At 41.7% G+C, this 25,179-nt stretch overlaps 1 protein-coding gene across 3 annotated transcripts in view; it reads right to left on the bottom strand.

Moving 5' to 3' along the window:
- The window catches only part of ankrd11 (ankyrin repeat domain 11), a 100,952-nt gene that overhangs the window by 62,314 nt on the left and 13,459 nt on the right, over positions 1–25,179 (bottom strand). For 2 of the 3 annotated variants that reach the window (XM_020609324.1, XM_020609332.1), the window contains exon 2: positions 12,363–12,442. The exons of the other annotated variant lie outside the window; for it this stretch is intronic. The gene's annotated coding sequence lies outside the window, so the exon portion shown is untranslated. The remainder of the gene's footprint in view (positions 1–12,362; positions 12,443–25,179) is intronic. 3 annotated transcript variants of the gene reach the window in all.

Here is a 25,179-nt window from a genome sequence, read left to right as displayed (position 1 = left end):
CGCATGGATCACGGTCTCAAAATGCTGCCGCGACAAAAAGGGTTTCACTTTTACTAATTGCCTTAAATAGAAAAAAAACAGATTTTACAACCGCATTTATCTGGCTCTCCATTTTCAAATCGGAGTCTATTTTAACACCCAAATCAGTGACCACCGGTCGCACATACTGCCCCAAGAAACCTAAGTCTACAGGAAGAGGGTCACCAGACGTATTCTGGCCAAACACTATAACCTCAGTTTTAGCATAATTTAACCTTAAACAATTTAACGCCATACAGCCCTTAATATCGGCAAGACATGCTAAAAGCGGTTGAACCGAGTAGGTGTCCTTACTCAGTGGCATAATAATCTGGACGTCGTCAGCATAGCAATGAAAAGACACCCCATGTTTCCTAAAGATAGAGCCCAGGGGAAGTAAATACAATGATAAAAGCAAAGGCCCCAAAATGGAGCCCTGTGGGACCCCAGATAACAAAGGGGTTGTCACAGATTCAACATCTGCCAACCCAACAGACACCGATCTACCCGATAAATATGACTTAAACCATGCTAGGGCAGCACCACGAACGCCCACTAAATCTTGAAGCCGAGATATTAAAATGTCATGGTCAACCATGTCAAAGGCGGCAGTCAAGTCCAGCAGGACAAGAATCACATATTCACCTGCATCAGTGGCCAAATAAATATCATTAACAACCTTCAGTAAGGCTGACTCTGTACTATGCATGGGTTTAAAACAATAACACAGCCTCAATTCTAAACTCTAAGGCTACTGGAAGAACTTCTACTAGGCTCTGAGGTTCCATGTGAGGAAAACTGTGCTTTCTCAGCTACCATACAGATAGTTTAGCCAAACTGCCTAATGGCTTATGTGTAAAAAAAATAAAATAAAATAAATAATCTGTTACTGTACACCCATAATATGTAGGTACAGCGACTTAGATATTTTGAGAAAATTAAGAATTAAAGCAAGCATGATTGAAACTTCATTATTATTTCAGTTAACATAGAACATTTGTCATTTAGATTGATAATCTCCACATTTGATAGCATCCAACTTTCAACAGCAACATTGTGTGACATCACATCCATGTGCATAGTGGTTTTGATAACCCACTAGCCACTCCACCACAATCCTGCAAGTCCAAAAGTACACTTGTTTTAACACATTCATATGTGAGGAACACTTGTATCCTCTGTGGCAGCAAAACAGGCTACACAAGTTTTCAGAAATACCTGTAAGTTAAACAAAACACTTGAAAGGGTTTGGCTAACTCTGAAAGACTCGCTATGAAACTAACTTGCCAGTCTGGCAACAAGGCTACAAACAATCCATGATGTAACACTACTGGTGGTTTCCCAACTACATGTAAAATCAAGTTTGCCAATGGGCTGACACCACACGCTATAGAGGCCTACTGCAGCAAAATCCAGGCTAACATGACTGCTGACTTTTTAGGTTAATCAAATACAGAAAAGAGGGGGCATGGATTGTTAATGTTCAAGTAATTACCAGAACGGAAAACAACCAGCTTACTATGAAAACAGAGATCGAAAAAACGCCAACCCCACCTTGCTCTGCAGCAGTCAGCTAAGCTGTGATGCATTTAAGTGAACCCACAAGATTAGTGAGTTGCCAACAGTCGAGTCACAGCGCTCTTTGAAACTGCAATTATCTTAAACTAGCTGATAGAATCAGCCTGTCGATGTACCAGTCAGGCTCTGATCACCAAGAACAGCAGGAACAGTCTTTCCTGAGGTGCTGGTTGACCTCTGTAGAAGATGATAAGAGATAGAAATTAAAGGAGGGTGAACTTAACTTGCAGACTTACAAAAATCCTGAATGTCTTTCAGATCAGGTGTCAGCTCCAAAAACCCCAGTTTTCCCATCACACCTCCACTATACAATAAAACATTCACACAACAGACTTGACACTTTGTCTCTCAGTGCTCCTCTACTTGACTCTGGCTCTCCTGCTGTCCTTCTGTTATGGTTATGTACATCTCTGAGAACAATGGGGCCGAGTCAGTGGAACCCAGAGAGGGGTGGAGAGGGCCACAAATGTCTGTCCTGCCACACTATGCTCTCACATTGACTGGCAGACAGCAAAAGGGAAGGGGGTGGAGTATGGTGGGTGGGCATTTGTTGTAGTGATGGTGGTCATGGAGGAGTGGCAGGAAGAAATGAAAAGAGGAACTAAAACTGCTGCTACCATATAGGCATAGAGGACATAATTTCACTGGCCCACAGCTGCTCTTCCAAAGAAGAGTGGTGGAGAGCAGGCAGTATGTTATGGAAAAACAAGAATAGAAGCAGTCCTCAGTAACTTAAAGGACATCTTAGCAAACAAAAGTAGACCAACCTAGCCAGCCACTCTAACATGAAAAAATAAAAATGCTGGACACTTTCTGGATATCATCAAACCATACCTGAAAACCCCTATTCTGTAAAACAAACAGTGCATCGCTTTCACATAGTGAGCTTCCCTCCTCATCAACAGAGTTGGTATTGATCTTACCTCTGGGTTTTCTATTTACAGTCTGCTGGTTAGCAGGGAGAGCAGGGTGGGTGTCTTCCAGAAACTTTACTCAGCAACCACAGATTTACAATTAAACCAGGACCCTGCATTCCTCTACCATATTTGTGACAATTTACTGTCTCAAACAAAGGGCATGCACCCACATCATATTTCCATGTGGTTCTATGGGCAATGCCCTGTACATCTAGCTACAGTGGTAATACTCAACAATGTTTACAGATATCTTGAACATGCTTGTAGACAGATGCTGGCCAGGCCATGAAATGAGCTAAACAACATGGTCACAATCAAACCACCTCTGAGCGCATGTGTACCATGGCATACTTAGGTCATTACAGTGTACTGTATATAGTAATTCAGGTCTATCTGGCAAAATGGTTTTATAATGGATCTTAGAACAATAATGTTTGCAGGTGAAATCTTTACCACTGAAAGACAGCCAAATAAAGAAAGTGGTAGGCTGAGTGGTTAAGACAGTCAGCAGATGGTCAGTGGATCTCTCAGGGTGTGGTGACTCTATATCCAAGAAAAGGCAAGAAATTCCTGGGACAAACAAGCAAAGCACTGGTTTAGCTGACAGATCAGACAGCAATGTGTTCCAGAGGAAGAAGAGAGTTGAAGCGAGACAACAGAGAACCAGAGCAGTTCCTACATGGAGGTAGGATCCATATGTCAGTTCAATTCAGTACATGCCATGCCTGTAAGGAAAAAAACTGAAAGGCAAAGTCTCTCTTGTGCTCTGTTTCTGTCCATCTTATTGCGTTCTCTGCTCTGTACTACTAGTATTAGGCCAAAAATCTGCACATGTGGACTGCTTCTGAACCCAGACAGCGGTTTGATGACACTCGCTTAAATTCTAAAGGCATTTTCAGAATCCTCAGACTTTTCCAATGATTCAGAATCCAAACAAATAGATAAATAAATCCAATACGGGCCAGGAAAAATATTGTCACCTGTTTCTCAGGTTTGGTCATTTCGTCTCACATAAACGAGATGGTGAAGTAAATGACGCTGTCTCTCACTTTTTTGAGAAAGTTGAGCTGCTTTCTTACAACGGTAGACATGCAGGACAATGTCAACTATTTTCTGCAGCACACCATGATGTCAACTGGAAAGGTGCTCCTGTACATGCGAGCAAGGACTCCTGGTAGATTGTTGTATGATGCAAAGTAAAACAGTTGATGCAGTCGCAACAATCCAGAGTTGTAAAATTTTGTTTGAGTATTACAAACTACTGTATAGTGTTTTGGCATGTATTAAGCTTCTAAGACACTTAAATCAAATCTTCCAGCTGGCCTTCCTACATTCCATTTCATTGTCTCACAAATACATGAAACAACACACTTCCACCGAGCAGCCCCTTGACTTGTTTTAAAACAATGCAAATGTCTGTAGACAAGAAGAAGTTTGTATATTCTGTAATCACAAAAAGAGGCATGCAGGTTGGAAGAGGAGAGCTAGGAAGATGAAATGCAAGTCCAAAAAGACCCATCTGCTTTCTCATCTGTCCTCCTGGCTGGCTATTGGTCCCTGCCCAGGTTTTACAAAGCCTGAAGCAAAGCATAAACACAGACACACAACTGGACTGCACACATCAAAACTGCAACACTGACAGGTTTGACTACTTTGCAAAGTGCCTTTTTTTAACATAGAGGGAAATGTTTTCCAGATGGCCTTCAACAAAATACTCATGCCCTGCTCTAAAGACGTGGTCAGTACATAAAAATGATCCATGAATGTCTTTAGCATTTCACTATATTCATACTGAACAAACCACGAGCAAAAGCACCCATCTGCTTTGGAAAGACTCCAACAACTACATGAGAACATGGATCACAGTAGGTTATTTTAAAATCTGTATGTTTACATGCACAGACATACTCATACCCATGCAATTAAGAGTTACACTGAAGCATCTACATGTTTTACTGTAACTCCACTTGTCTACATGAGTTGGTTAATACTACTAAATCTACAGAATGATTTGAGGTAGTCTCTAGGACACGACTGGTTCTTTGCTACTTAGAGATGTTCTAAATAAAACAAGTTCAGTTATTAATACCTAAAGGGGCAAATTTATATTCTGAAGTATTTGGTCTAATCAAAGACACCTGCTGCCTGTGAGTAGTCACTGCTGTGAGAAGAACACTGACAATGAGAAAGCAGCCTGCAAATTGGACACAAAGGGTATATACTACCACACACATTCCTTGCTAAAATCTCCTTTATCTATGAGCATGAACATACATCTTGTGTTTTACCTTGGCTTGCTGAATGACAACCAACTGAAAGTGACTTTCAGCTTTTCCCGTTTAGGGGTAGCCACAGCGAATCGTCACACTGACGACTCGCATGTTGACATTTGGCACGTGTTTTATGCCGGATGCCCTTCCTGACGCACCCCTGATTCGAAACCCGGGGCGCAGCAGTGAGAGTGCTGCGCCTTAACCACTAGCCGACCAGGGACGGTGAATGACTTAACCAACAAATATCCACAAAGTTCATCTTTCAAAATACGCAGTTAGTTGGCTAGTCGCCTGTAGCATTTTGAACACCTGAACAACTTGCTTTCAAATTTCAATTGTTCGTCTAAAATGTGAAATCATGTAGGTTGCTTTTTGATATCTGTCCTTGGCAGGTAACGGAGCTGGTCTGTTTACATTGTTTGTCTGTACTGCTGCAGGCTCAGTTGTCAGTCAAACCTGTACACTGACCCACCCACAGAGAAGCCTAGAGGCTACAGGAGCATTACTGATACATCTCCAGCAGCATTCCTCCTCCTTTTGAGGATTCAGAAAGTATAGTAAAGGCTTTTTGAATATTAATGTAAACTGAGTGGATGGGCAACAGTCAAAACACTTCTTCATAACACTGAATCTTCGCAGGAGGTGCCGCATGAACAGGAGCTTCAGTGCACCATGTCAATCTATACAGGATGCAACCAGGCAAAGAACTGGAGGTTAAGTTACCAATGTTTTGTCAGTGCTCAGACACAATCACTAGCTAAGTGCACGTAAAACAGATAAAAACAGATATGAAGTGTAAAAATATACTTTACATGTCTAGAGGGTAAGTGAAATGTGAGCTGTTATAGCAGCATATCCATTCTGTCAGACCTGTGCAAGATGGACAACTGAAACACACGGCTGAAACGTCTCCTGTGTAGAAACATGGTTACTTGCCAATGACATGCCACTTTTCTTACAAGTATTTAAGACAGCATTTGTAGATGGAAAGATTGGGCAGAAAAAGAAAAAGGCATCTACCATACTACTATGTTAATATCGGTCTCCAGTAATTTTACCTAATTACCTATGACACTAAAGCATGAAAAACATAAAGTCAGAAGGCTGCAATAAGAGAAGTTTTGGTGAAGAGCCTTCAATAAAATGGATATACACGCCTGGACCCATTAATGTGCACAAATATACAGCTGTAGGAACATAAAGTGAGAGGACAACAGTGCGCACTGGTGCACACACTCTCATACAGTGCATGTTGTCACTGAGAGGTGAGGCTGTCTGATGAAGGAACACCTGGTGAGGGATAAGCCCAAACTTGCTGAACCCTCACAGTTATTTCATCTTTATACTTAAACAACACAACAAAAAGACCTGCTTCAGTGTATTATACTGTAGCAGATTTTCAATGACGACGGTGATGCAGAAGGACTTTTTAAGCCAATGATGATATTGACATGCGAGTGAACTGGGGGCAGGCATGCAGACTTACAGTGTCAAACAACAAGGTCGGCCCATCCCAAGAGAGGTGTTGGCTTTCTAACAGAGTACAGCTACTTGAAACCAAGGTCACTGCTCTGTGGCTATGAGAGGGATAGGAGAGTGGGGCCAGAAAGGGACAGCTTTGCCACGAGGCCTGTGTATAGGTTTGATGCGTTTCTCAGTGTGAACCAATATGCAACTGTGTGTTTTGTTGTATGTGTGTGCCTTCAAATTGATGGAATTCTGATCACTGGCAGAAGATAAATGAATGAATAACACATCCACACCCATCCAGGGACAAATTTCCTGAAACCAGATGCCTCTCTAACATAAACAAATCAGAACAGAGTCCATTATCACAGCCATTACAGCCAGAAACTATAAAGTGGGGATCTCAGCTGCTCTCACCAACCTTTAATAGCCCACTGCATTGTTTTGACTGCCTTTCTAGAAAAAAAATGCCTATGACTATTATTGCACTCTAATACAGCAAAAGATTATAGCAGAGTTTTCTATAAAAACTCCACACAGTAAACTATATGGTTAAGCCTGGCAATTCAAGCTAGCTACTAACCCAGGCTGAGCTCCTAGACATGGATGTGGAAACAACAGCAACACATAAAGCAGTAGGACTCGATATTGCCAATGATCTCCTGATTCGACTTGGATTCGAGAAGTCCAGAATTTATTAATTTTGATTCAATTGAATACATGATGGTTCAAGTACATCAGATAAATACCAATGTTACACAAAGAACTTATCAAAATTTTGAGAGCTTAAATTGTTTCTAGATTCAACAAGTGTGCAACACTGTGTTTCCTGGAATATACAGTCAAATTGTGTAAAGTTCACATTACAGGCTAAACTGTAAGTCACAACAGCTCATAAATGAAAAAATGAAGTATAATCAGAAGATAATCAAGGCTTTGTAGAGTGAAAGATACTACTCAGAGTCAGACAGCTGTCTCTGGTTCCTAAAACATGATAATAATCCAAAACATACATCAAAAAGCACGTAGCACTGCAGTGTTCTGAATGGCCTGCTGTGAGCCCTGATCTTTATCCAACTGGACATCTATGGAAAAGGCTGAATCTCGCATTTAGAGCAGTTTCTTTACGAAGAGTGGGCCAAACTATCACCTGAAGTTTCATTAAGAGTCACAAGAAACACTACCTCAAAAGGTTGAGGCTCAATGTATTAGATTCATGGCTCCAATATTTTTGTGTATGGCATTTTCATTTGGTGAATTAATTACAACAACATCATATCAATAATCAAAAGAAACATCTGTTCTATTAAATACAGACAAGAGAAGAGTGAATGACCATTCCTTTTGTCTGTTTCAAAGAGTGAACCTGGTTTTTCTTTTCTAAGTGGAAATGTATCGACATTTTTAGCCACGTCTGTTGTGTCCCTGCTTGTGTTTCTCAGTGAACTCTAAGCCACTGAAAGCAGGAAAATGTGAATAATATCTGTATTTGTACACATTTTTAACACCAGCCACATCTGTATTTGTGCACAACATCCACAGTGGTAGGATGATGTCTATCAGATGTAGCTAGATGAGAATTATTGGATGGACAAACAAAATCAAACTGTAAGGAGAGAGGGCAACATCAGTGTTATCGTTATCCTCCCCCACCTTGGACAAGGGCCTAGCAGCTCTAAAATTAGTCATCACATCTAAACACAGTCTTTGCAGAAGCAGCTACTCTTTGATAGGAACTTGGCTCATGACTGATGCACTGTGAGCATGCTTGAGCCATCTTCAAATGCACAGTTGAAGCCAAGATACAGTAGTATACAAATGCTAACTAGAGAGAGACAGTGCTCAACTGTCTCAAAGTCCTACATTGAAGACATTTGGAAGCTTTTTTGAAAAGTGACAGTGAAGGAGTGAGATACATTCACATTTCACAATTTCTTATTACGACATACTGTATTTTCTCCTTATAATGACGTACAGTGTTTTCCTGTAATAACATGAGCCCTGCGCAGCTTGGGGTGAGTGCAGTGCACACACTCCAGCCAGAATCACCTATCAGAAACCTAAATCTACGCACAATAATTAGCCAACAAAATAACACATGTATGCAGCTCATGAGCAAACACCCTGCACATGTCCCAATTATTGTGCAGGGCTCACATTAGGTAGTGTACAGGAACAATCTCCAGCATGGAGGAAAATACACATATGCTGCCATGAGACTAAAGCTAGACAATTTCTTGAATATGCTCTACCTTGATTATAAGCATGCTAGTACAATACCTTACAGATATGGATTAAAACCAGATGAAACAAATATCTGTTTGTGACATATTTGCTGAATGTGGTAAATCGAAGCACTGCTACTACTTTGCAATCTCTCAGCAGTAAAATTGCCACTCCACAGAAGGAAAAGTGCAGAAATAAAGACCAAGCCGGGGACTCAGTGCTGCAAGATGTTGTATAAAGCTACCGCCATGCACTGCTATTTATCCTTTTCACTCTCACGCCTACGAGTTACTTCTACTCACTCAGCATGCTAACTGGTCTGAACCTCCATTACACATAGCACACTGGCCTAACACTCCCACCCTAATAACAGTGGCAGACTGCCAGGTGGGGACGAGTGAGTTTTGTGTGTGTGTGCAGTCGAACAGCACAGAAAACTAGCACAAAAAACACAGCATTAGCCATACTTATAAACCATCTTATACAACCTGTCAACCTTGAGAAATCTGGCATAAATCTCGCTTAACACTCCTCAAATGAAATCTAATGTCATGTGGAGCCCCTGGGCAGGCAGTAAAGCACAGGACTGCATTCCCTTGCTCCCTTAAACTGTACGGCCTATGGCGAACCACAAATTCCTCTGCATAAGATGTGAGCTCCCCGTCATTCAGCTTGCTACTAGCGTACTTCTCTGCACTCTATTCCACAGTGCCTTGCCTGTTCCCTGCAAACAGACTTCTTCTATACAGCATCAGTATGCAGTCTGTCTGGAGGAGGAGGCCTGGGGAGCAGCAGAGGGGAGGAAGAAGGGAAGGTTGAGAAAACAAAGCCTCTATAGTCGACTATCCAGCCAGGCCAAGCCGAGCTGCACTAGTTGGGGCGAGTTATGTAATGTGACTGGCAGGGCCCACATCCCTGTTCAGAGCTGCTGCACACACTAATCCCCACTGAGGAACAAGCCCTGATTTAGAGGAAGAGGAGGAGACAAGGGGAGCTGTGAGAGAACCAGTGGAAAAGGTGCGACTACAAGAATTAAACCTTTCATCTGTACCAAATTTAACACGGAGAAACAGTTTTCACATATGAAATCTGGACAATGTCTAAAGAAACAGGTCCAGATTTAGTCCAGAGTTGCCTGTTCAAATACACAGCACACAACAGGACATAATGCATGTCAGACATGTTCTCCACTACTGGAAATGCTGTTTGGTTTATATAAAAGAAAGGGGGGTGCCTAGGTAGAGCGTGCAGGAGGCAGGATATGAAGTGGTCACTGTAAATGACTGTTCTTCTTTACCACTGGATGTTTGTATTTTTCCTATTTCATACCAGTCACCTGAAAGAACATGCCCACTAGCTACAAGCTGTTGTATTCTCACATTGGGCTCACTTGGACTTTAAACTAGGGAGCTGGCAGGGTTAAGTCTGTTTAATGTCTGGGCCAACTGACTCAAAGATTTCTGTTCTCACATACAGCCCCTGTGGGTAATTTCTAGGTAATTTCAGGGTGTCAGTGTGTGTCTGAAAAAGGGTGGAGCTAATTTGCTAAAGTACTATAGTCCGAGTGATAAGAGCACTGTTGTTGTCTGGCTACGCTACTGGAGAGGTGACCGCATTTCACACAGTAAGCCCGTGTATGACACTTGCATGAAGATGATGAAACACATTCAACACACTTTGGCTTTTCATACCAGACTATTTGCAACAGGTAAATAAAATGTGGTCATGGTTCAAACAAGGTCTGGGTCCATAATTGCAGTTCCACATATATCACAGTTAAACTATATATTTATGACAGATATTTCTAAAAAATTCTATGCTATACATGGTTGTTACACTTTTTGTAGATGCACAGTTAAGATTTTATACTGAAGCTTCAATGAAACAGCCTTTGCAGATTCTCTGGCCTAGTGTGGTAGGACATCTTTCTTGTCATGTTATAAACACTTTATGCTTATTATGCAACAGCTTCTGCTCTAGAGTGTTATTCAAGCATGTCTGCAATACAACACAGAGGAATGTACAGTATGTGTGAAGGGGCTACTATCTGCCACTAAATTCTGCTACATTGCTAGATTCTAGCAGCTTTCTAGTCATGCTTTCCTGCCAGAAAAGAACACTGTCAAACCCACATAAAACCCAGGCAGGGAGCAGGTGCACCGATATGGCATAAGCTTCATGAGGCTGAGAGGAAGTGGCACAAATAAATGCATATATTAAAAGAGAAGCACAAAGAGAGAAGAAAAACATGAGTGATCACCAGGCACCTCAGTCAGTTCTACTAACCATGGAGACCAGGTGGAGGGTTTAAAGCAGTTAAAAATAAAAGTCTGATTCTGATTTACTGAGCTGCTTGCCTGGAAACCATGTGACTGGCATCAAAGGAAGAGAGGGACAAGAGTGGCAGAGGTTTTGTGTGTGTATATATATGTGTTAAGACACACAGAGACATCCAACATGTCTTCTACTCCTGGCACCATAATAAGCTTTGTGAGCAGTTGCCATGGTTTCTACTGACAGTAAGCAGATAGAGGCAGCTTGAAGAGGTAAACAGTAGCAGCCCTTGCTGGTGCATAGCCACAGACCCACAGACACAAGAGGAAGAGAGATGCATTTGTGTTGAGGAAGAGGGGGATGAGCTGCTATTGCAGCTGTTCAGGGTCATAGGTAGTCCGCACTTTTCAGTAAGCTGCCATTTTTAGTAGCACAAATTCATTGCTGTGGTGATTTCAAGATAGAATATCATGTTTGCTTCCTATCATTGCTCCTTAAAAATTCTGTGTGACCTGGCATGTTTTAAATGATACCCCATTTGTGATGATAGTTTTTTTAACCTCTTTAGGACTGACATACCTCTGCAGTGAATGCAATTCATGACTGTAACCTTAAAGTAAAAGAGCTTTGATTTCTCTCATCTATAAAGTGAATTTCAACAGTGCCAAGGCTATTTCATTCCCCACTAATACACAGTGTAATTGTTGACACAAGCGGTTTGTCTATCTAGCCATGACTTGTATAAAATGCTTGAGTTTGATCACCGTGGAACTTTGCTTGTATGGCCATAAAAAACAATTTTTGTGACATAAAGATGCATCATGGAGAATGTTACATGATCAGATTTTTCCAGGTACAGTACAGTTACATTAACCAACAGTGGGCAGTATTTGCGCACTGTGGGTGAGACAGACAGAAGGTAATGCTTTTGTTGGACGTGCTAGTTTTGCACAACAGAAACTGTGACCTACTTTTCACTGTCTCTAATACACATACATACACACAGCCTCTGACAAAGGGACGGTAAAGCAGAGGTTAGATATGCACTAAGCCCTGTTCTTAATACATGTATTCAAGTGGACAGGGTCCAGTGTTGCTGTGCTCTCAGCCTGCCAGTTGGTACAAGCAACTACTGCACACGTAGTGTCCTGCATAACTGGTGCACCTCTGGACTGGAACCTTGCTTGTTTTTGACCACTACACTGGCAATAAAGGGTAAAGTGGCATTAACCCTCATGCAGTGTTTTCACTTGGTTAAAAAAAAAAAGAAGGGGGGGTCAATACACTACACTGGTTGTTTAGTTAACACCTGGGAAGCCTGATGTTCCATTATTGCAATGATGTCATTTACTTAGCTGAAGAGAATACAAATATGCGAGACAAAACATTTCTTTGTGTCACATGGTTGATACCAACATAAAACGCCATTTCAGAACAATGCCCACACACACACACACACACACACACACACACAATAATTATGACACCACTCAAATTGACAAAGAAAAAATTGCTATAAACAAAGTGCTTTACTAGCAGTGTTTCAATGAAAATGTAAGTTTCAGCCTGATGGTTACATTTTTTAGAAGGATGCTATTCATCAACATACCGATTCCATGGCTGTGGGAGAATGTCAGTAGGCTAAAATCCAACTAGAAAAACACCTGCCGAGGAAGAGTCCACAGAGTCCTGAAAAACAAGATGAAAACAGAACCAAGCATTAATTACTAGGACCAGTGCATGAAGTTTTACATTGCTTGTGACAGAAAAGTACTGGGGTGGATGCAGAGAATCACATTTCTCCTTCCATGACTCACCCATGTTCACCCACAGTTTCTTCCCCAAGCTAAGTAAAGCCTATGTAAGATCAGAGTACAGAGGCACCGAAATGCATTGAGGCATCCCCATATCATTCTCTTGAAATCTGGTGTTTATCCAAAATAACCCAACTCTGCACCCAGTAGTGTGTGCTCCTGTGTGGTCATGATGTATTACATACCTATGTTTGGCCTTGTCTTATATGTATTGAGCCCACACCTTTCTCATCCAAGCAGTTTACCAATGGTTTGGGCTGAATTTTGACATTAGATTTACATGCTAATAATCCCCTAGTCTTCTGAAAGTACATGATAAATGGTATCAATAAAGTAATCACAGTTACAATAAAACACATGTTGTGCTACTTCTATTTCCACCCTACTTTTAAGCCTATCTTGAAACTTTTGCTGTTTGAAAAAACAATTCACAACCTCTTTGGAACTCAGTGTCATCATGTTTAATAGACTGTAAAAGAAGTACATATAAAGAGGACTCCTACAGTCAGTGAACTGATTCAATAACATTATACAGCAATACCTGGGTAGGTTAGTTAACATTATATTGCAGTAGCCACTTGTTGTAGCCAAATAAGTCAGACTGTAGCAGCAAACCCCTGAGTGTTTTGAGCTTGCACCACCCTGCAGCCCCGCTAATGTTTCTAAGCTGCCTGGCTGGTGGCCCTTCCCCCAGTCTGCTCCCAACTATGGAGACAAGGATTTATCAGGATTTAGGGGGAGGCGAGACATGGGAGGATATTTAACAGAGGCCCAGTGTTGGGCTCAACTGGTGACATTCCAGTGATTAGTGGACTTCCCCCAACTTCAACCCACATTTGTTCCACCAATCTGGTTTTAAGATATCACAAGGGGACTGAAGACCAACAGTCAGTAGCAACTACCATCAGGTTTAACGCCAATTAAAAAGACTTGAGCGACTGAGACCCGGTTTTTGGATTACAATCTAGTTTTATATAATCTCTACCTTCTTATTTGTAAACATTTATATTTCTGCTACAAAATAATAAAGTAGATCCCATGTTGAGGGTTTCACAGGTTAGAGAGTACAGGCTGAGAGTACAGGCAGGGTGACAGGTGGGAATGCGAGACAGGATTAAAGATAAACCTCACTGGGATGGCCAAAGAGGTAAGGAGGATAATGGTTAGATGTACATTTGTGTTTTTTCTGAAAGAGAACCTGTGGGGCTTTCCCAGGTGGTAGCACAGGATTGATAGATTGCAATGATCCAGCCAGGAAGCACAACAGTACCCTCCCAACTAGGGATGGGCAATGATTTTCAAATATTCGACCAGTCATTAAATAAAAAAAATAAAAATTTCAGGCAACTATGGTTTTGGTTTTAAAAACAAAGAGCCTCTGTTTTCCCTTGCATTTACCAGTGTCTGGAAATAACGTGATAACGAGGTCAGTATATCACTTTACTACAGTGCCAAATAAAAACAGCAGAAACATGCAGAGACTACAACCATCAAGAAATATTGTCACAGCACGTGGGATAAACTGCATGATAAGGCATGTGAGCTGCACAATTGTTTGACAAGTGTTGAAAAGGTGTGTCTGACCACAGATGAATGGACAGTGCTTACAATTGAATCGTATGCGACAGTAGCCTACCATTATATAAGCAAATGGAAAACGCAGAGTGCTGATCTTCACACTGAAGTAATGCCGGAGTGGCACACTGCTGGAAGCCTGGCAAGTGCTTTCCACCTCCGTGGAACATTGAGGACTTGCAGGTAAAATCACAGCATGCGCACATGACAACGTTAGCAGTACTGAGCTAGCCAACACCAAGTGGCTGGACTGGGACTCTCAGCAATGGGTGTGGGGAAAGGGGGTGCTGAATTGAATAGTTGTTGAATTGAAAATTGTTCTGAATTGAACTGTGAGTTTGCCAAATATTTCCACCTCTAGTGTGTGTACGGGGGGAGGGGCTGCGACTGTATCTGACCATCTAATATGCAGTTTTGAAAGACCATATATCCCACTTCATGTCTTTTAGCTCTTTATTGTGTGGTGGCTAGAGGGTGCTGTCACATTGGCCCTGGTTTCCTCTGTACAATTTGTCAGATGGAGTGATACAATCTGGGGAGAAAAGGGGAGAGTCTGACAAACATGACAAAACTGTTGTCATGTCAAAATAGGATAACACAGGGGTATGACTAGAGATTGCGATCCAAAAACTATTAATCATGAATTCCTACTGACAACGCATGTCAGGAAGTGGAGCCACTTGGCTAAGAAAACTGACCACTTGTGCCCACTATCGGAACCTAACGAGCAGTATACCAGGTACTTTGCCACACACAACCTGAGGGGTTCTGAAATTTTGCTCCCGGAACACACCATCAAAGGGGGTGCACAGTAACGGAAACAAACGCAGAACCTGCGACGGGCATTACTCGACTCCACACGATTCGGTAGGTTCCTACATGGCAAAAACCCTTTACTATGTATTTCAGTGATAATTTCACAGGTGTAGCACATCTCTTAAAGTCTGGATAAAGTAGAAGTAAATGTGCCCTGAGTTTGTCAGACCAAAAAAACTATTTAACGGGGGAGACTGATGTTTCCTGTGCATGACCAGTGGTGACACCTGCCATTTTTGTGCATGTACAAAAGAGGCAGAACTACCCTAAGTACTGTGGGATTAAAGAGGAGACAGGGGTTCTAATGCTGGCTTTTGGACACAGGCAGCTTTTGTCCTGCATCTCTGTCATTTGGCATCTGATTACAAACTGGTGTAACTGCTGCTTCAGAAATAACAGCACTGACCTCTCTCTGATTTCATAAAGTGTGCCACAAGCCTTATACACATCACGCAGAGACATTCATTTACACCAACACTGCAGGCTTTGCACCACAGTAAATCATCTCTTACAAAATTCACAGGCTAGCTGAAATATGGAGTTTATGTGCAAGGCACAACAAGCATCAGATTAGAATTGTTGGCACAGAATTTCAGCAAGACAAAACTAATGTGTAGTACTGTTGGCTGATGAAATAACGCATTTATGCAATGCAGCCTGATGACGTCTATAGGAGTACGTTAGCTTAAAGTTGGGTTGTTTGCTGTCCTATCAACAGCAGATTGATAACAGGGAAGGTGCCATCAATCAAACAGAGTCTATGGTTGTTCAAACTGACCTCAGTCATGTGTGGGAGAAACAAAAACACTACAGCCCCTTATCAATTTGAATGAGGCTACTCTGTCGACACAGCGTGGGTGCCAGTGCAGAGGGCTCTAGCACAAACATGTCCCAACATAAAAATTAAACACGCCTCAACTTTCATTGGAATGCTACCAAATGTCACCCGGCAAAGTGCTGCATTGGCTAATCAGATTTATGCAATTTCACACTTCTCATATGTTATTTTGGAATGTGAACTCTATAGATCCACTACTTCTTTACTTTGTAAATACTGTGGCAAAATATATAATAAATACCGCTGTGAGTTTTCCATACTTAGTCTTTCCACATATTGTAAAAATCTGTGCCATGCTTTGGTAATACAAATTTAAACTCACTCATTTGTTACTTAAACAGCACTTCCTAGTAGAGGTCTTCGGGGGTTCACTTGATTCTGAGGACCTGACATCTGACCCAGGGTTTGAGTCAGGTCTCATTTACGCCTCGGGTCTTTATCATCATCAACATCAACTTTATTTATATAGCACATTTAACACAGCTGAAGCTGACCAAAGTGCTTAACACAATATCCACGACACCCCTTAAAAAACAAGATAAACGAACAGCAAAAGAAAAACATCATACTTAAAACAACCCCCCATCATAAATCACAAGCTCAACAAGACACAGGATCATACTGGTTCGAACGCCAGACAGTACAGATGAGTCTTCAAATAGAGGGGCTATAAGGAAGTAGCGATGCTGTAAGATAACGAGGAGCCAAACCATTTAAAGGTTTAAAAACAAATAAAAGAATCTTAAAATGGATTCTAAAACACACCGGCAGCCAATGCAGGGAAGCCAAAATGGGTGTGATATGGTCACTTTTACGCCCTCCAACCAATAGACGAGCAGCAGCATTTTGGACTCTCTGGAGGCGGGCAAGGGCGACCTGACTGAGCCCAAAATATAGCGCATTACATAATCCACACGAGACGTAATAAATGCATGTATTACCGCCTCAAAATGCTGCCGTGAAAGAAAGGGCTTCACCTTTGCCAGCTGCCGGAGGTGATAAAAACTGGCCCGTACAACTGCATTCACCCGATATTCCATTCTAAGATCAGAGTCTATTTTAACACCAAGGTTAGTAACGGTGGACCACACGTACCGTTCCAAGGAACCGAAATCAACTGGGGGGAAATCACCAGAGTTATTTGGACCAAACACTATAACCTCGGTCTTTGTATCATTCAACTTCAATAAGTTTAAGGTCATCCACTTCCTAATGTCATCAAAACATGACAATAGTGATTGAACTGATGATGCGTCCCTTCCCCTCAGTGGCAAATACATCTGTACATCATCCGCATGTTTATGTCAGCATGCCCAATACTTAAACTGATCTGTGCTGATTCTGATGATGCATGTGCCACAATCAACACAGGAGAAAACAAGATGAGAAGTGAAGAAAGAAATGATACTGTGGATGCTTATTAATTAATCAAATTACAATTGTATAAAAAAAAGACTTAGCCTAAGGGAAGATACTCTACCTATAATATATGGGGTCACTAAAGAGCTCAGTGATGGTTACTACAGTGTTGTACAGTGTTGAGTGATGAACCAACCCATATATTAGGAATGAGTACCAAAACTAAAAAAAAAAAAACAATAAGGAAGCAACAGCAGCTCAACAGCCTGGGCTCAGCCTGCAGTATGTCAAAGCATCAGGTAACAGTGCTTATTGTAATATCTTCACTAATTAGATTCAGTCATCTGCTCTTCTATGCAAAAACACTGGAGGGGAAACCTGACACTGGAGGGTGTGGGGAGACAGCTGGGGGAAGGGAGAGATGGGCCAAGCGGAGGATAGAGAAAAAGAGATACACACCACACCTCTCCTTTTCAAAAACATCTACATTATTGATAAAGCCTGGCTTCTGCAGGGAGGGACCACGGCACAGTGATACTCCACACCTCTAGCATCAGCAACCAACACTGGCAGAACATCGGCATCTGTATCTGAATCAATATCTATGCATCATCACAGAAGATGTAAATGAGAGGTAATAAAAAGCAAATGCGGAAGAGAGGTTGAGAAGGGGTGAAAGACAGAGGAGGGAGTTAGTACCAAAGATAAAAAAGGTGAGTATGTCAGAAGGGTGGGATAGATGGATACCAGCTGAACAACAAATCAGCAAAATAAAAGCTTGAAATTAAATAAAGGCAGTGAAGTGAGAGGAAGAGGAGGAAGAGAAGGAGAAAGGAGGGGACAGGGCTGCAATGAGAAGGCAGCAGCAGCAGCACTCGTGACACAGTTAGCGACAGCCCTTGTTTGTTCAGCACAGCCATGCCATGGCAAACTCAGCTCACACACTCGCATGCTCACTCGCTCAGCTCTCCTTGCTACAAATCTTCTGCTGTTGTCAAGGTAACAAGCTCTCTGGACTGGGAAAAATTCTTCACATTCAAAATATGTCTTTCCAAATGCTGGCCTCAACCTGAAACTCGCATGTGTTCTCATTATGCAGCCTGTGCAATTGATGGCACCGTCGGGTTGGCTGTGCAACAGAGAAACGCTTTTCCATTTTGCATGGAATTTAAACATTTCCAGTACATACTGTGACTGTTTTCTCTGATGGAGCTGGAATAAAAATGAAGAAGTCGGAACATTTGTAGAAATACTGCTCAGTCATGCCTCATTAAAATTAAAGTTAATTAAATTAATCCTAGGCCTCATCAGCAAGACAAAAGCTAAACCTCTTCCCTGCTTAATAGAATCCTATCTGACTAGGTGAAATGACCATGGGACTGTACCTAGTCACATCACAAGATTTCATATAAACATTAAATGTGTGAACAGAAAAGAATGTAAGCTGTACTTCTGTTATGACCAATAATGGCAGGGAGAAAAATGGTGCAAACAAAATGTGTGTATCAAGTCCTTAGGTCTGTTACATAATTTAAAGATTATAAACTGATTTTCCACTATTAATAAACATGTAACATTAAGACTGAACAAATAACTGTGCTTCACCATCACAACCCAGTGTTGCGCCAGAGCAAAATGCATATTAGTATGGAGCTTTAACACACAATATCAAAATATTATACTTATGACTGATATTAGAAATGCAATTAATCAAATGGCGGAGATCGGAAATGGCCAGTTTTCAGCTTTGACCAGTGACCGGCTAATCACGCTGAGATTTCCTATTCTATGCCGATTGGATTTAGAAGCACAATGGTTCTCGTTGTGCATGCAGTGGCCTTTAGCTCTGGCCCAGCGTAATAAAATTTTTCGTCCCAAATCACACACATTAAGGGCATGTTTCCATAACCAAACACACACTATACCACGTCATTAAGCCTTGTTGTAGCAAAGCAGTACTACTTGGGTCATGTGTTATGTAAATTAGCAAAGTTTTTTTAATAATTGTTTTTCTACTTGTTAAATTACATATGGCTTTTCATCAGTTGTTGTAATCTACTTCCACTTAGCTAGTTCACAGCAAACAATATTTTCTGCTCATCTTCCTTAAAGGTTGTGTATACAATATAAAAATGAAACATTCTCACTAATGCCATTACCCGCTCTGCATTATCTAAAAGACAAGTCACTATATGTATCCTCATCCCTAATCATGATACTGCAACTGGAATATGGCACTTTAGCCTCCAGTTCTTATTTGCCAAATATAGGCAGAAAGCCAAAATATTGCCTAGTATGGTAGATTATTTATTACATTTGAGTAGCAAAGTTCCATTCAATCATCTTGCAATTCTTTTTTTTTTTTTTTTAACAACCAGAATCAAATATTAAGTGAAGGCCAGCCAGCCTACTGAATGACACTGTGATTTGATTTTCTATTAAGAAAGCTTGCTCTGCCATTCAGCCTCACACACAAACTGAGCACTTTGACAGTTCTGCCATTTGTCATTTTCTATTGCCATGGTTTCAGTGGAAGACAGAGCTCTATGAATATTGGAAATGGAGGAGCAGCAACACATGGTGCATTATTGACAGCAACACCCGCACATGCACTAAAACCTCAAAGCAAGTCGACTGTTGGTTCTGAATGCCTGTGGCCATCCGCCCACCCCCACAGTTCTCAGCAAGTTAAAAAGTAGGCATTTAATAAATACCTCCACCTGACACACGGCCTCTCCACATCCACTAAATGATGTAGCCAGTTACAAAGCGAGGTCTCCAAACCCTCACAAGGACGGGAAACTATCAATGCACGCTGTGTTTTTTCCAAATACTGCATGTCTCGTTGTGCTGAAAAAACTTGAAAAATCAACTGGACTAGATTTTTAGATCGAAGACATTTCACCTCTCATCCAAGAGGCTTCATCAGTGCTGCCCGACTGGCGTTGAGCCGGAGATATTTATCCCCATCGGTGGTGTTTCTGTCCTTTGATACCCAACAATGTCCCCTAACGACTGAGTCGTTATAGCCCAGTATCAGTGAATGTCGTTGCCCGTCTTTGAACCCTCACCTGTGGACTGACGCCTATTGTCCTGGTGGGCATGTTTGGGCAGAGATCTCAAAACCAAAGTTGTAGATGGATGACAAGTTGTGTCTTAGTCCACCACCCCTATTTAGTGAGGGGTGTTCTATTTGAACAACAATAGCTTCCTTGACTCCTCTCTCAAACCAGCGATGTTCTCTGGAGAGGATCTGGACTTCACTGTCCTTGAAACAATGTCCTTTGTCCTTCAGGTGGAGGTGGACTGCTGATTCTGGTCCACTGCGGTTGGCCCTCCTGTGTTGGGCCATGCGTTGTGCAACAGCTGCTTAGTTTCACCAATGTACAAGTCGTTACACTCCTGACTACACTTAATTGCATACACCACATCACTCCGTTTGTGTTTGGGTGTTTTGTCCTTCAGGTGGACCAGTCTTTGCCGCAGGGTGTTCCTGGCTTAAAGTTGACTGGGATATTGTGGTTGCGAAAGATCTTTAACTTCTGTGATAAACCAGCCACATAAGGGATGACAGTGTTACCCCCTCTTGTTTCTGGTTTCTCTCTGTTGGTGTTGGACCTTTTCCTTGCTTTGGTGAAGACCCACTTAGGGTATCCACAAGCCTTAAGTGAGTTCTGGATGTGTTGTTTCTCCTTCTTGGTCCCTTCTGCAGTTGTGGGCACTTCCTCTGCCCTGTGATTTAGAGTTCTGATGACTCCAAGTTTGTGTTGAAGTGGATGGTGAGAGTCAAAAAGCAGGTATTGGTCCGTGTGTGTTTAGGTTTCCGATATACTTCTACCTTTCAGGCTTCTGTCTCCTCTCAAGTGGACTGCACGGACATGTCTCTTTATAATATGCAGCCACTAGGGATGCACATTTTCAGTTTCTTCTGTGACCATTAACAGACACTTGTTAACCAACCCATTAACAAAATCAGACTGGATGAGTGTCTGTGACCCATAAAAAAATATTTTTACATGTGCAAATACAGCATAAATAACAACATCAAGAGAACATAAAACATCACATCACACACCTGTGGAACTGTGAACAGAGTAAAACAGTCTAGTAAAATAGTGTGTGTGCTGCTGACCTAAGGCAGCTCACACTACTTTAGGGGTGTATGATATTTTAAAAAATGTGGGCCATGAATGTCATCTCCTTTCAAAGTAAAACAGAACATTCTCATAGCCTATGAAAACTGCAGGTACCGCGGTTTGGTGAAGCTCGTTGTCACCACCCTGTTTCCATCGTCTGCTGTCAAGGTGAGAGGCATCGCCTCTCAAACCCATGGAGAGGGCAGAAAACTACTGGTCTGCCAGATAGTAAGGCGGAATCCCATTTCTCCCCCTTTCCCCTAGCACTTAGCCCTAACCCTCTATTTTGCGTGTTCACATGTAGTAGTAGTAGTAGTAGTAGGGGTGTCCCAAATCTCCTTAGGATGGAGGGGCAGGGCGAAGTGGAAGGGCTACACAGCAGTTAAAACAGAGTCAGACATTGGTATGAGGCTGCTTTAAGAGCTGTTGTTGTGTTTTTGTTAAACTTTTGTTAAGCATTTTGGCCAACTTCTGTTGATTTTAACAGTGTTACATAAATAAATTTGCTGACTATTTTTAACAGTATTACATCAGATGGAATTCTTAATGCCAGTTAATGGTTAAGAGTGTGCATCTATATCAGCCACCATGATCAGGAAGAATATCAGACACATGGATCTACAGAGTAGGTGTGACATACGGTAAAGCTAATGACTAATGCTTTTCCCCATTTACCTAAGGATGCACTGCAACCTCATTTCAAATTTTTGCACCCTCAACTGAATAGACACAAAAACCCACAATTTTCTATAATAACTAGTCAAGGCTTTTAAACGACAATAGTGAGTCAGGTTGTAATGCAGTCACTGGTTATGACAGGTGTGCGTGAGCTGTGACATTACAAAATGTACGCAACTGCACTACCAGGGTTAACTTCAGTGAATCCTTATAGGCCACATCTGTGTGGACTTAGATTTCAAAATGTACAGTAATGGATCATAGATATCTGAAAACAGCTGAAGCAGCCACTGAAGCTGAACACCAACAACACTTCCTCCACCACTGCAGACACTCCAGCAGATCATGGGGAGATTAGCAATATTACAAGCAGCGACAAGACACTGCCAGCACCACTGCTCAGCAGCCCACCAATCCCAGATGACCTTGGTAAAGAAAAGCCTGTCCAACCCACCCCATTTGTACAGCAGGGAGACATTCATTTTGCAGCTCATAGTTCAAAAACAGAATGGCTAGAATATTCCTGCAAAAGTGATGCCATACTTTGCTATACTTGTAGCCATTTCATGACAAAAGAGAAGCAGATGTCTTCACCAAGACTGATTACAACAACTGGCGCCAGGCTCTTGCACATAATAAGGAACTAGGACAACATGAATCAAGCAAAGTGCACATGAAGTCAATGGCGTTGTGGAGGGAGAAGCGTGCAAGAAGTACGACTGGGACCGAACTATCCACACTCGTCAATGCAGCACAGCCTGAAAGAAACCGCACATATGTGGCAGCTATTGTGGACATCGTTCAATTTATAGCTGTGAACTAGCTGCCTTTCCGTGGCTCTGTTAATGCACTGAATGGAAGAGGCGAGGGGAGTAGTGGTACTGGTATTTTTCAGCAGTGATATACGGTATGTGACCTTTAACACCTACACTATTTTTCATTGCTTTTGCCAGGTCACTGTAGCTGCACCCCCTTTAATCTCAGATGCACTCCAAGTCTTTCTGTTCTACCACTCGGCCCTGTTGGTAACAAAAACTTGGAACAACAAACCCAGCTTATTGCATGTGCAAGTGTTCAAGCATCACCCATGAGGCCACTATCACCTTGACAAAGAGGCATTCCATGCCTTCCTCATATGCTTATGGCCTCGACTGTCAATGCCCCTCGTCTTGCTTTAGACGAGCTTGAGCCACACACACAAATGCTCCCGAGTTCCCCTGAGGTTTGTCATTTCATCCTCATTGGAAAGCTGTGTAAATGTCAGAATAGGGTGTGCATGGGCTCAAGCAGTGAGAAACTAAAGCAATGCACAAAGCAAGGAACAATCTCTACAGCAGTCTGCAGTTAAGTGTTTATATGTCAAGACCATACAAACCTCTAGAGACTTGTGGCTGACAATAAACAGGATATAATCACAACACTATCAAGAGTTTAGTTAAGCTCAGCTGTAGGAAGGGAAAGAAATCACACAAGGGCCTGCTGCAGAGGATAATGATCTCACAGATAAAAAGAAATAATTCTTCACTGTCTTTGGTGGAGGTATGACTCCAGCCATGACATTAGGACAGAAGTATACAGGACCCTGCGTGGTAGCCATTTAATACAAATAAATACTATACATTTTCTTATGTAAACCAAAAAAAGGAAATCTAGACAATGACAAAAGAACAGCAGTGGTATTCACTGGCTTTGGGAAATGCAGTTGGTACACATCACATCATATCACGCTATATTTTGGTTCAGCAAAATATCAGTTTCAATGATACATAGAAATATTTCAGTTTCAGTAAATTTATCTGTTTACTTCCTAGTTAAAACTAAGTAAATACATTTAAAAAAATATGAGAGAGATGATAGTAAACTCTCTTATCACTCTCAATAGTAAAGAGGGTGGGGCCAGACATGTCCCAGTGTGAGGCACAGCTGCAGAAGTAATAGCCTAGATCTATTCATGAGGACAAATGTCTAAAATATGCCCCAAAAATTGCTGTTGTATAAGTTTATCTTTATAGTTAAGTGATAAGTAACCAGCCTTGTTACCATACATAGAAGCATGATCTAAACTACACATGGTCAGGAAAACACATACTACTACTAGCATATGGGCACTCCCTGTTGGCCAACACCTTAAGATTAAGCATAAGAATCGACCAGAGCAAACACCCTTGCTTACTACATATGATAACTGCAGTTGTGACTACAGATAAGGCATGGCAATTAAATTATCCTGCACTACTTTACACAAAATATGACTATTAAATGCAGCAGCAGACTCATTGCAGCAAAAGACCAAAGCTTTCGGCATGTGTGCATAATTTACTATGATTTTTGTCAAAGGAGGAAACACAGCGAACAGTTGGATCCAACGCCCTTAGCTTCCTGCAAGCAATGCTTCCTGGGGAACCAGGGCTACTGCATAGAGGTGGAGAAGGGGGAAGATATTGTCAGAGAATGAGGGGAAATGAGCATGTGAGGATGCAGTATGCAAGCATACTAATGGGTTCTGAGATGTGACAATGAGAAGGAGAAGGCAGCAGAGAAAGTGGAAGGAGAAGAGGGGAGAGAACAGAGATTTTGGGGCATGGATAGAGAGAGGACGGGGGGGGTCGAGCCAAGTGTGTGAGAGAGCAGCGTAACACTGCAACACAACACTGAGTCTGGCAAATGATATAATCTATCCAAGAATCACAATGTGTAACATGATGAAATTAAAGTTATTTTGGAGCTGAGCACAATGACCGTGTGTGTGTTTAAGAAGAACAGCTTTGTGGGGAGTGCATGTATTACCACCACATCTGCATACATCACCATAGACAAACAGGAAAAGGAGCGGGGATGCCACAGCAAAGGAGAAGTACAAGGGACATTTGATATATGGCCTGCTTTTTTATGTTGATGGACCCAAATTCATATTGCTCTATCAGCAACCCCTTCAAAGGTTGCCTTTAGTACTAAGTAAATAAAAAAACATTCATAATAAAACAACTGTAACTTTAAATTTATATTTCAATTTTGAATACTTCCGCAAAGGAACGGTTATTTCTAAAATGGAGCCACATGGCCCACAAAAACTTGGCTGATTATAGGACAATTAATGTGGTATCAAATAACCTCAGACAAACACACAAACAAAAACTAAGGTAAAATATCTGCATATTTAAAGCTTACAGCATCTGTGAATTTTACATTTTAGACCATTTGATGGTGGGG

Source organism: Monopterus albus, unplaced genomic scaffold (assembly GCF_001952655.1).
Source record: "Monopterus albus unplaced genomic scaffold, M_albus_1.0 scaffold4.1, whole genome shotgun sequence".
Taxonomy (NCBI): domain Eukaryota; kingdom Metazoa; phylum Chordata; class Actinopteri; order Synbranchiformes; family Synbranchidae; genus Monopterus; species Monopterus albus.
This window is presented reverse-complemented; position numbering and strand designations above follow the sequence as displayed.